Source organism: Carettochelys insculpta, chromosome 19 (genome assembly GCF_033958435.1).
Source record: "Carettochelys insculpta isolate YL-2023 chromosome 19, ASM3395843v1, whole genome shotgun sequence".
Taxonomy (NCBI): domain Eukaryota; kingdom Metazoa; phylum Chordata; order Testudines; family Carettochelyidae; genus Carettochelys; species Carettochelys insculpta.
In genome coordinates this window covers 15,453,728-15,467,202 of record NC_134155.1, presented here as the reverse complement: position 1 = coordinate 15,467,202, position 13,475 = coordinate 15,453,728, and the positions used below count along the sequence as shown (strand labels likewise).

The 13,475-nt window shown below is 45.2% G+C and overlaps 1 protein-coding gene across 5 annotated transcripts in view; it reads left to right on the top strand.

Annotated features, from left to right (window-relative positions):
- ATP2A3 (ATPase sarcoplasmic/endoplasmic reticulum Ca2+ transporting 3) overlaps positions 1 to 13,475 on the top strand; it is a 166,518-nt gene that overhangs the window by 70,128 nt on the left and 82,915 nt on the right. The window lies entirely within an intron of this gene.

Genomic DNA, 13,475 nt, shown 5'->3' with positions numbered 1-13,475 from the left:
TTATGTGCTGGCTTCACCTGAATATCTAGCACTGTGCAGACTTCATGCCTCTGAATGAAGTTATATTTTGGTCTGCCTGCCTGCCTTTGCATCAAGGATACTGTCTCCCTTAAGGGCAGGTTGTGGGATAATGGTAGTCAACTTAGGTATCTGTGATCATAGTGGGGGAAACGAAAGAGTTGTGTGTGCTTTCGTTTTTGCATGTCTGTCCAAATTCAAAGCATGCTAAGATTGGGAAGGAGAGATGAAGAAAGTGGAGACCTCTGAGTGATAGTGGGTACCCAGTTAGGCATGAGCTTGCAATACGAAGTGGCCCCGTGTGTTATTAATAAGACTTCAGGAAGCAGACCCAGAGACAGTGCTCCAGGAAACAAGTGTGTGAGTCAATATTCCCTCTAATTTTTTTTCTTCCAAGTGTGGAAGAAATTTTGTTATGTATCCCAAGGCACATGTGGATGTGTACTACCTGAAGAAACACATGCTTCTGACTGTGGGCACTCTGGTAAACAGCTGGGCAGCATTTGAATCTCTCCTGAGTGGCCACCAAAGGGCGCAGTTTACAGGGAACACTAGTGTAAGTGGTATTTTCCATGTGGCTCTGGGGATGATGCACCTGAAGTAATACTGCTTAGCTCTTAGGCCCCTGAGTTCTGTTCAAGGGAAGATGATTATTGTTATCCTTGTTTTATGATTGCGGGACCAGATGCAGATAGATGAAGTGATTTGTCCCAAGTCAGGGAATGTAGAGCCCCTTGAGTGTCTTCCAGGCCCGTATCCACTAGAGAGCAAGAAGCAAAACTATCACTGGTGCAAGGTACTGGCATCAATGGGGGTGCACCAGGGATGCATTTTGCCCCAGGGTTTCCCAAGAAGTTGCTTCTTTGGAAGATTTCTCTCATCATGTAGATTTCTCTTCTTTTTAAATAACTCCACCTCCTGCACATCTGCCATCCAGACAACACTGAGACAAAAAACCAGCCCACAGCACACTTCAGTACCTTCCTTTCAATACCACAGACAATACAAGTGTAACATTTACATGAGCTGAGTTGTTAATGCCTTAGGAAATGTCGCTTGTTCTGTGTGGGATGGAACCCTGGGTAATTTGGCTTGTTGTTCATGGAAGACATGTAGCACAGGAGCAAAGAAGGGCTAAGGGGAAAGCATTGGCTTGTGAGCACTGGGGAGACTTGTGCTTTTGGATTTGGGTTTGGGGAGCCTCTGTTTGCACTTGTGTACTTCATCCTGTGGCTTATCCTCCAGTCCCTCTTCTGCACATGCAGCAGTCAGGATTCAGGCACAGAAAAGATTCCATTGTCACCTGTTCTGTGTTAACCTGAGAAGTGTCTCATATAGGTTTCCTCTTTTCCAGCCATCTCGAGCAAAACCTCGGGGGAAGCATTCTTGACCACTCTGCCTTGTGGCCTTTTGCCACAAGCTTAGTCTTTTGTCCTTGTGCCGCTAGTCAGTTTAGTCCTGCTTATGCAATGAACAGAGACTGCTGGGGCATAGGGGGTAAGTAGTTTCTTACTGAAGCTAGATTCCAGCTAAGCTGAGTTGTCTATATACTTAATGGCTTTCATCACCAAGATCAGTCGATTCACCCTTCACCACATGCCTTGTACTATCCCCATTCTACACACAGAGAAATTGAGGTACACAGGTATGTGGCAGAGGTAAGAGTACAATGTACATTTTCTGGGCCTCAGTCCAGTGCCTTAATCCATCCTGTTGTCTACTCCTCTGAGCATCTGTGCAGAGCCAGCCAGAAACCTAGCCCTGCATCCTATTAGAACTCATTGTAGGATTGTTTTCGTTATTCTTTGCCATTCACTATAGAAGATTCTATGGGAGGATAAAATAAAAGACACTTGGGCGATGTGTACACTAGGCGTAGAAGTCGACTGCGGGTACACGCTGTTAGCTACGCCAATCGCGTAGCTAAAATCAGTTAGTCTGTGGTTGACTTTCATGTCTGTCTACACAGTGGAAAGTTGATGGGAGCTTTTCTCCTTTCCACCTTCCTTACTCCTTGCCTCTCACGAGGAGCACAGGGGTCAGCTTTGACCCCTCACAGCATCATTTTGCATGTGCACAAAATCAAACCCCCGGAAGACCCACCCTGAGCGGGTCAGTCTTCCATGGTAGTGCAGATGTAGCTTTGTTCTTTTAGCTCAGTGCTCCACTCCACAGTGGATGTGCTGCGAAGTGGCGCTTGGTGTGCCTCAGAACCACATGCCGGGAGCATCGTCATCCTCTTCGCACACATCCGCCTCTGCTTTGTGGTGGCGGCGGCTCTGGTGAGTCGCTGGCATTGAGTTAGAGCGGGGAGGGGCTGGGAGTGCCTGCCTCTGGGGGAGAGGTGGGCAATTTGTTCATAGTGGGGTGCTGGGGGTGCTTGGTTCTGAAGGAAGGGAAGAGAGTTTTGTTAAAGCGGGGATCTGGGGGTGCCTGGCTCTGGTGTGGAGGGAGGTGGATTGGGTTATATATATATTGGGTATGCCTTGAAATTACAGTAAACCCTCAAGTTATGCTGGGGTTGCATTCATGCAACCCCAGCGTAACATGAGTTTTCGCACAAGTTTCAGGGGGAGAGGGAACCAGGCTGTCACTTGGTTCCCAGCTTCCCTCTGCTTGCACGACTAGGAAACTGACCAGCCCACCAGGGTTGGTCAGTTTCCTGGCTGCTTCTCCCTGTCTTCCTCCAGTGGTGCGGCCGTCAGCTGTGCCGCTGGGGAAAGGCATGGGGAAGGCGCTTTTAGTGTGTTGAGCTGCTTGCAGCTGCAGGCAGCTAAGCAAGGTAAAAGCCTTCCCCTTTCTTTACTCCAACCATGTGGCTGTCAGGCTGACAACTGCGTGGCTGGGGGAAAAAAGGGGGAAGGGACCACAGAGCAGCTTCAAGTTGTGCTTAACTTGCATTAAAGTGAGTTACGCGCAACTTGAAGCCATATATTGCAAGGGTTTGCTGTATAATGAGTGCTGAAGTATGCCACGACGTGGTGAAGGTTGCTGAGCACTGTTCTAGCTCACGATGACACACTTTTTATTGGTTGAAGTTCAGGATTTGCTGTGCCCCACCTTGCTCCAAAATGAACACGTTTCAGTTTGCCAGCACATCTTTTATTTTTTTAAGACATTTTAAGCCGTCAAATTTCTGAAGCTCATCTGCTCTTCTTTACTTTGTGGACCTGCTGGTGGAAAAATACTGTGATTCCTTGTGCACTAATCCAATTCTGTGTTAAGTCTTCCTATTGTACTGGAAGATAGATCTATCTAAAAATGATGCATGCAGGATAAAGGAGATGATCACAGGCCAGCTTCATAGTACAGCTTTGCTGATTTGGGGCCAAGGCCTGAATTTCACATAAATGTGCTTTGAACTGTGTATGGAGGAGGAATTGAGATGTGGTTGCACCTAAGGCACGGGCGGGCAAGATGTGGCTCACAGGTATGATATGGCCTGATGTGGCCTGCCAGGCCTTTTAGTCCAGCCCTCAGCCAGCTTCAGTGGCTGCAGAGGGGAGGAGAGCTTCAGGTGGTACCCAGCCCCAGCAAAATCTCTCAGATCCCACTGGCTGGTTTTCGGCCCATAGGAACTGAGTGATTTTTGCTGGGAACAGGGGCAGCGCAGTACAATTTCTCAGCTTCCATTGACCAGTTTCCAGCCAATAGGAATTGACAGATTTTGCTGGCATGGGACCAGGGCAAAGCCCTCCTTCCAAACCCAAGGAGCTGCATGGGTCAGCCAGTGGGTTGGGGTTGCTGGCAAGCATGAACGCCTGCCTGAGAGTGCTGCTGGGAGCTGCTTAGGTAAGGTCTTTCTGGCCAGAACCTGCTTCTGGCACCACAACCCAACTCCTTCCTGGACCCTGCACCAGCTCCTATGCTCCTCTCCTAGGCCTGACTCCTCTCCTATATTCATGCTTCCTCCCAGACCCTGCCCTATGTCACCTCCCAAACTTTCTGCCCCCTCCTCCTTCCCACTCTGCCCCAGGTGACAACTCTCTCTAAGACCCCGCATCTGCTCCTACATCCGCCTCCAGGCCAGCATCCTCTTTTGAACCCATACTGCTCCCAGACCCTGTATCCCAATATCCTGCCCCAGCTCACAACCCCCTCCTTCAGCTAAACTCCCTCTCAGACCCCACACCCTCTCTCTTACGTCCCAGTCCCCTACCTCAAACTCCCTTCTGCATCTCCTGTGTAGAAAAGTGTGGCCTTTGACAATTTACCAAAGTCTTGGAGTGGCTCCCCAGCAAAAATTATTGCCGACCCTGAACTAAAGTGATGTCTGACTTTGCTGGGCCTCAAAACATAGACTTTTGTCTTTTTGGTATTGGGTGGGTGCCACAAAGCTCCTTTTCTATGTAGGCAAAGTGAGCCCATGGGGATTGGCTGGACAAGATGGTCTCTGGAAGAGGAAAGCTTGTGCCTTTCTCAGAAAGAACAAACTGTGAAAGGCAGCTGTTGCAGGCCAAACAGCTCAAGGATTTTTCCACCAGGGGAAAGTGTCTCGGCCAGCATTGCCCTGGTAGGCTCTCCAGTCGTGTGGTCTGGCTGTCTCTGTGGGATTTTAGGAGAATGCTGACTCGAGCAGTCAGAAGTCATTAAAGTACACGGTGCTGGAAGTGGGCTGCTGCTCAGCTTCTGCCCTGTCCCTGTCTGTCTCCTCCTTTGCTCCTAGGAGGAGCACAGACCCACCACTTTGCTGGAATGTAGAGAATTAAGCTGCTTTTTCTTGAACCAGCATTTTAGAAAGAGAAGTTGAAATAAACATCAAAGAGAAATTGCAAGCTCTTAGGGGGAGAGGGGCAATTTCTTCTTGAGCTCTATTGCAATTAGTTGATCCCTGAAGGGTGCTATTTGATTACCCCAGTTTAGCAAGCAAAAGATGCATTCTGCTTTTGATCCTAATCTGTGCCACCATATTTAATGCTCTGACCTCCTACGGTAGTAGTGAATTCCATTGGCTTTGGCTAAACTTTCCAGGCATTTGCATTCCCTGTTAATGAGGTGGTGCGCGTGTGTATGTGGGCACATGTGTAGGTGAGAGAGAAGTGTTGGGTGTGGAGGACAGATGGGTGGGAGGTTGGATGACTGAGAGAAATACAAACAGTGCATAAGTGACTTTAAAGGCTTGTGGGTTTTTTTAAAGCTTAGTTTTTTCTTTTTGATGAATCCGAAATCACTAATGGAGTGAATATCAATTTTAAAATGGAAAACTGTGTATTAACAGCTTAGAATGAGCGCCCCTGCAAGCGTGAATTTCATTTACCTTTGCCGTGACTGCGAAACTCTTATCTATCAGCGTATCATGGCAAGCCATTCATTGTTGCAGCTCTTCCTTGGCCACATAGGGGAGTGGGGAAGAGGTAAGCATCCCTGATTTCTCTTTTTGAGCAGGAGCTACCTGCCTGGACATTCCCTGTTCAGCAGCCTTGTGGGCACGGAATAGGAGCAGTGCTCTGGCTTTGCCTACTCCGCACACTGGCCAGTTAGCTGGTCAGGAACACAGAGGAAGCAAATAGCTTTCTGAGAAGGGGGTGAATTAATTTACAGCCTCCTTCTCAGGGAACAATTTGATGCTTCTATGCTCCTGATCAGTTAACTGGCCAGCAAGGCGAGGAAAGAGGAATTGTGGCTGATCCTGGCTCATTCCCTGACCTTCTGGGTGAAGCACACCTATGCACTGCTCCTTGTGTGTTTTCTCGTTACAGTCTAGCCTAGTTTAGGATTTGGGTCTGTTAAAATCATGGCCTAATGGGTAAAAAAGAAGAACAATGTAAATAATTTGTTAAAATTGCATTAAATACTTCACTTTGGTTTGCATTGTAGAAGATTTCTTAAAGCTGGCTTCAGGTCTTCTTTCCCAGGCCTGTCTAAGTACAGTTGCCTCTCTCTCTTTTTGTGTGTGTGTGTGTGTGTGTGAGAGAGAGAGAGAGAGAGAGAGAGAGAGTTTGGTTTAAGAAATTAAATTGAGCATTACTGCAGAAAGGCAGAATGTCCTAGTGGCTAGAACATCAGCTTAGACAGCCTGAGTTTGGTTCCATGCTTCATCACAGACTTCCTTTGTGACCTTGGGCAAGTCACTTTGCCTCTCTGTGGCTCAGTCCTCCAGTTGTGAATTGAGGATTATATCATCTGTGATATTATGAAGATAAATTATGAAGATATAAATTATATCGGAAAGACAGAACAGGTCGTGCGGGTGGCGGAGTGGTACTATATGTGAAGGATAATATAGAATCAAATGAAGTAAAAATCCTAAAGGAATCAAAATGTTCCATAGAATCATTATGGATAACAATTCATTCCTCTAATATGAATATGGCATTAGGAATATATTACCGACCACCTAACCAGGACAGTGATAGTGATGCTGAAATGTTAAGGGAGATTAGAGAGGCTATCAAAATAAAAAACACAGTAATAATAGGAGATTTCAATTATCCCCATATTGATTGGGTGCATGTCACCTCAGGACGGGATTCAGAGATTAAATTTCTTGATGCCTTAAATGACTGCTTCTTGGAGCAGCTAGTACAGGAACCCACAAGGGGAGAGTCGATTCTTGATCTAGTCTTGACTGGAACGCAGGATCTGGTCCAAGAGGTAACTGTTACTGGACCGCTTGGAAATAGTGACCACAATATAATAACTTTTAATATTCCTGTGTTGGGAAGAACACCGCAGCGGTCAAACAATCTGGCATTTAATTTCAAAAAGGGGAATTACACTAAAATGAGGAAGCTAGTTAAACAGAAACTAAAAGGTAGAGTAATTAAACTAAAATCCCTGGAAGCTGCATGGAAACTGTTTAAAGACACCATACTAGAGGCCCAACTTAAATGTATACCCCAAATAAAAAAACACAGTAAGAGACCTAACAAAGAACCACCATGGCTAAACAGCCATGTTAAAAAGGCAGTGAGAGAGAAAAGGGCAGCTTTTAAAAAGTGGAAGTCAAATCCTAGTGAGGAAAATAGAAAGGAACATAAACACTCCCAAATTAACTGTCATAATGTAGTAAGAAAAGCCAAAAAAGAGTTTGAGGAACAGCTAGCCAAAAATTCAAAAAACAATAGTAAAATGTTTTTTAAATACATTAGAAGCAGGAAGCCTGCTAAAAAAGCAGTGGGGCCCTTGGATGATAAAGATATAAAAGGAGCGATCAAGGAAGACAGTGCCATTGCGGAGCGATTAAATGATTTCTTTGCTTCAGTCTTCACGGCTGAAGATGTTACAGAGGTTCCTAAATCTGAGCCAGCCTTCTTAGGCGACAAATCTGAGGAACTCACTCAGATTGAAGTGACATTAGAGGAGGTTTTGGAATTAATTGATAAGCTGAATAGTAACAAGTCTCCAGGACCAGATGGCATTCACCCAAGGGTTCTGAAAGAACTCAAATGTGAAATTGCGGAGTTATTAACAGTGGTTTGTAACCTATCCTTTAAATCCACTTTGGTACCAAATGACTGGAAGACGGCCAATATAACACCAATATTTAAAAAAGGCTCTAGAGGAGATCCTGGCAATTATAGACCGATAAGTTTAACATCAGTACCAGGTAAATTAGTAGAAACACTAGTAAAGAGTAAAATTGCAAGGCACATAGAAGAGCACGAATTGTTGGGCAAAAGTCAGCATGGTTTCTGCAGAGGGAAGTCGTGTCTGTCTAATCTATTAGAATTCTTTGAAGGGGTTAATAAACATGCGGACAAGGGGCACCCAGTGGACATAATATACCTAGATTTCCAGAAAACCTTTGACACGGTCCCACACCAAAGGCTTTTATGTAAATTAGGTGGTCATGGGATAGGAGGAAAGGTCCTTTCATGGATCGGGAATTGGTTAAAAGACAGAAAACAAAGGGTTGGAATAAATGGTAAATTTTCACAATGGAGGGGGGTAACTAGTGGTGTTCCCCAGGGCTCAGTCCTGGGACCGATCCTGTTCAACTTGTTCATCAATGATCTAGAAAATGAGGTAAGCACTGAGGTGGCAAAGTTTGCAGATGACACCAAGTTGTTCAGGACAGTCAAAAGCAAAAGGGATTGTGAAGAACTACAAAAAGATCTCAGCAAACTGAGTGATTGGGCAGCAAAATGGCAAATGAAATTTAATGTGGGTAAGTGTAAGGTAATGCATGTTGGAAAAAATAACCCAAATTACACGTACTACATGATGGGGTCAAATTTAGCTACGACAGATCAGGAAAGGGATCTTGGAGTTATAGTGGATAGTTCTCTGAAGACATCCACGCAGTGTGCAGCGGCAGTTAGTAAGGCAAATAGGATGTTAGGAATTATTAAAAAAGGGATCGATAATAAGACAAAAGATATCATACTTCCCCTATATAAAACTATGGTACGCCCACATCTCGAGTACTGCGTGCAGATGTGGTCTCCTCACCTCAAAAAAGATATATTGGCATTAGAAAAGGTTCAGAAAAGGGTGACTAAGATGATTAGGGGCTTGGAAAGGGTCCCATATGGGGAGAGGCTAGAGAGACTGGGACTTTTCAGTTTGGAAAAGAGGCGATTGAGGGGCGATATGATAGAGGTATATAAAATCATGAATGGTGTGGAGAAAGTGAATATAGAAAAATTATTTACCTTTTCCCATAATACAAGAACTAGGGGACACCAAATGAAATTGATGGGTAGTAGGTTCAAAACTAATAAAAGGAAATTTTTCTTCACACAGCGCACAGTCAACCTGTGGAACTCCTTGCCCGAGGAGGCTGTGAAGGCCAGGACTCTATTAGGGTTTAAAAAAGAGCTTGATAAATTTTTGCAGGTCAGGTCCATAAATGGCTATTAGCCAGGGATAAAGTATGGTGCCCTAGCCTTCATAACAAGGGCAGGAGATGGATGGCAGGAGATAAATCACTTGTCTTCTGTTCTCCTTCTCTGGGGCACCTGGCATTGGCCACCGTCGGCAGATGGGATGCTGGGCTTGATGGACCTTTGGTCTGACCCAGTATGGCCATTCTTATGTTCTTATGTTCTTATGTTAAATACATCAAAGATTGTATGATCTTCAGGTGATATGTTGATCTTATAACAACAGCAACACCTTAGATAAAATGATTTGTTTCCCATGCTATTGACAGTGATCCTAATCCCACTGCCCTTAATCAACTGAATAACGTAACACGAAGTCCTGTGGCACCTTATAGACTAACAGATATTTTGGAGCATAAGCTTTCATGGGCAAAGACCCACTTCATCAGATGCGACAAAGCAGGTCTTTGCTCACGAAAGCTTACGCTCCAAAATATCTGCTAGTCTGTAAGGTGCCACAGGACTTCTTGTTGTTTTTGAAGATACAGACTAACTTGGCTAGCTCTCTGATACTGAATAATACCTTATTCTACAAGTCCCACTTAAATCAGTATCTGCTGTCTCCTACTTTTATGTAAGCACCACAATGGGAAACTGTCTCAGCTCCAGTTTCTAGGGGCTGCTGAAATACAAAATCAAAGACTGGCATGAGCTAGCCACGGAGAAGATGTTTTGCTGAGCAAGATGGAGAACAGCAATGTCCCTTGTGAGATTTATTAACCAGTTCTGATCATTTGATGCCAGTGCTGTTCCTGCTTTTCTTGTGCCCATCCATTATGAAAACCAAGTCACGTCTGTCCGTTGGCTAAAGACAAACTTTTTTCCTTTGGCTTTTGCCACAGTGGAAACATGCAGCCTTTGATTTGGTAATGATTAGCTTTTATTTAGTAGCTGTTTAAGGATGGGTGATGTCTGGCGGCAGAGCAACCCCTTGCTGTCCCTCGGAGAAGAAAGTTTGTGTGTTAAATAAATAAACTAGTTATAAATCTTTCATCTGAATGAATCTTAAACTGTTACTGACCCAGTGGAAAAAAACTCACTGGGGAGGCTGCGCTGCAGACTGGAGGGCTGATTCTATCTTTGCGAAGCAAGCGGAGTTCCAACCCGGTGATCTGCACCACAGATGTTGGCTTTAGAGATTTCAGTTCCTTCCCAGCTCTCAAAACAGGCCCAGCAAGGTAAGCTGTGAGGCTCATGGCCTATGTTCTGACCCCTGTCCTTAAGCCATCAGCTCAACCCTATACCGGTCCAATCACCATAGAAGAGACAGGTTCTCAGCCTTTTTCTTCCTCAGCCCCGTCAGTCCCCACAACGTGCTATAAAATCTCCTTGGCCCAGCTGTGCCACAGCTGTTTTTCTGAATATAAAAGCCAGGGCTGGCATTAAGGGGTAGCAAAGGGGGAAGTGTGCCTGGGGCCTCATGCCACAGGGTGTACCACAAGTTAAATTGCACAGGTTTCAGGTTCAGCCCTGGTAGTAGGGCTCAGGGCCTTAGGCTGCAGATCTGCACGGGCCGGGCTGTGGCTTTCTGCCCTGGACATGGGTGAGTCTAGCACCAGTCATGCTGGTCAGATCCCTTGAAGCCTTTCCCTGGCCTCAGACCCCTGGTTAAGAACTGATGGTATAGATGCTGTATCTGTTCTTTTCAGATCCTGCCAACAGAGTTCAGAGAGAGAACATCTCAAGATTGACAAGCCATTCGTGCAAGGGAAGTAGGGCACTTTGGCCATCATAAGGGTGGTCTATTTATATAGACACTACAGAAAGCCAAAGGAAAAAAGTTTGCCTTCAGCCAATGGACAGATGTGACTTGGTTTTCATAATGGATGGGCACAAGAAAAGCAGGAACAGCACTGGCATCAAATGATCAGAACTGGTTAATAAATCTTACAAGGGACATTGTTGTTCTCCATCTTGCTCAGCAAAACATCTTCTCTGTGGCTGGCTCATGCTAATCTTTGATTTTGTATTTCAGCAGTCCCTAGAAACTGGAGCTGAGACAGTTTCCTGCGGTGGTGCTTACATAAAAGTAGGAGACAGCAGATACAATCTCCTGCAGAGTGGGGCTTCAGTTGCCTTTATCATGCATTCTTTGACTCAGGGATGTAGAAGTAGCTGTGATGCTGTCTTTTCATTAGGAAAAGCAAATTGATACACAGAAGCAAGGAGCAGGAAGCTCCTCTCACTGGAAACTGTATGTTGTGTGCAGGATCCTAGAATGAGGAGGACCAGGCTCACATCAACCTACCCAGCTGAAGGTCTGGAGAACTTTTAATAAGACACCAGAGAAAAAGCACTTTAATGTCTAGTGTTCAAATAAATGTCAGTTGTTGTGTAATATGGGGTTACTTGTGACCAAAGATTCTATCTACGTCAGTGTTTCCTGACGCAGCTAGTCACTGTATTGTCCAGGTGATATTAGAAGTAAAGAATTGAATAAGTTATGCACTTAGGGTCTGGAAGAAAGGAGTACAGCAGTGTAAGCAACTTAAGAGGGTATAGGAAGGATGGTTTTTGAAAGTAGGACAACCTGCTTTAATGCCTGTCCCTTTGCAGTGGGTGTTTTGCCATGTACTACATCCTTCCTTTGGGCTTGCACTGCGCAACAAACTCACATAGATTGTGAGTGTAACTGAAATCCCAGGCCATACCAAAATGTAGCTTTTATACCAATATAATATTTTCCAGGTAGGGGAAGATTTTAATATGAATTGTACTTAAAGCAGTACAAATACCTGTGGCATGGGAGCAGTTATGCCTGCCCTAAGGTACTTCTACTGGGATAACTCATTCCTATACATTTAAGGGGAACAAACTGTACAAATATACAACTTTACACAGGTTATAACCATGTCTACACTTGCTGGTAGCACAGTTTTAATGGCATCAGTTTCTAAAAAATATAGTCGGAGCAGCACAAAACGGTGTGTAGACAAGCTACAGGATTTTTGAAGGGAAGTTATCTTGAGATGAATGAGGGTCCTGAGTTGTACAAATGGATAATTTCTGTGTAAGCATCCAGAAGGAGTTCCTAGCAGCTGACTATAAATGAATCGGCTGTCAGAAGTCCATGTGTGAGCTTCACATGACTGGCACCACAGTGTGCTAGTTCCCCTGATTTTAAAGTTTTGATTTTACTACTGCTGCTCATTCTTTCTTTGAACATCCTTGCAGGGGGACTGTCACTGGTATTAGGTGACCAGAGCCAGGCATTCAGAAAAGAGAAGTTTGTTGGCTTCCTCATGCAACTGTCAGACATTCTTGCTCTTTCTTACAGTACTAGGGTCAGCAACCCCTGCCCCTCCTCCCCCGATGCTTGCTCAAAGCCAGGCCACCTGTGAATGAACAAAAGACCCGTTAGTGCTACCACCCACCACCTCAATGGTAAAGCTCTGCCTCTTCATTTATTCATTAATGAAGCTCTTGTAAGTAGGACTATTAGTGACTTTAGAAAGGATCACCAGCACTCAGATTGTACATAGAGGTCGAAAGGTCAAATTTTGGCACTCTGCCTTGGAAAGGTTGCTGACCCCCGCTCTAGTAGCTGCAGGTAAATAGAGGATGCTGCCTTTGCCGTCTCTTCTCCCTGCAGTTCAGGACCCACAGAGAGCCAGATGGGCCTTCTCAGGCTTTTGAGCTTCAGGATTCCGCCAAGGGCTGGAAGTAGAAAAGCCTCAGCTGTTGCACACTTGATGTTTGCAGCAGAAATCGCAAAAAACCTTGCAACAGAATCTGTTCTAGGCATCTCAGCTCGATGCGGCAGAACCAAAATGGTTGGTGAGAAGCCATACCTGGGATATTTACCCCAAATAAATCTTCCAACTGTAGGAGATTTGCCCCAAATGCCTTGGCTAAACAGTTTACAATATGTCATTTGGCATTTATCCAATAGGTCTTGATTCAGTGCCCGTTCAGGTCTGTGAAGACTCCAATTGATTTCAATTTGTATTAGATCAGGGACATAGCTATGGAGCAGTTGGGAAGGTGGCAGGAGGGCAGTGGCATCAGGTGTAGTGTATCTCCGTTTGGTATGATACTGATTACCTGTTACTGTTCTTCCTCCTCCTGGAGACTGCTACTTTTGTTGACTCCTGAACTATCTACATTATTCAGCCACTGACCACTTAAATGAATTCCAGGCCAGGGCTTTTTTTTTCACCTCCCATTCTGGCCTACGCTCCTGTAGAGGAGGCTATTAAAGGTGTGTGTCACACCAGATGAGTCATTTTCTATTTAAAACAACTGTTGACCAAGCCACTCTTACCTCCAAAGCCTTTGTTAGGCAGCTGTGCCAAAGGAGCATTCATGTTTATCGAATCAGTTCTTTATAGCCAAGAGTGTGGCTGTATGGCTAAGGAACTGGATTGGGATTTCTGATGTTGCCACAGACCTTCTTTGTGGCCTTGGGGAAGTAGCTTAATCTCATCATCTTAATCTTTCCTCCCAGTGGTCTTGAGGATAAATATGTCTGTCTGGGGCTCGTGTACTGTGTTAACGAAGGCCATGTGAGGACCTGGCTTACTTGTATTACTATGGGGTCTCGTGAGGTGGGGTGAGGAGGGGGGAGATCAGTGTCCAACCCATTCACTCATTGGCGCCTCTGCTGAGAGATTTAGCAGGGGACTGTGG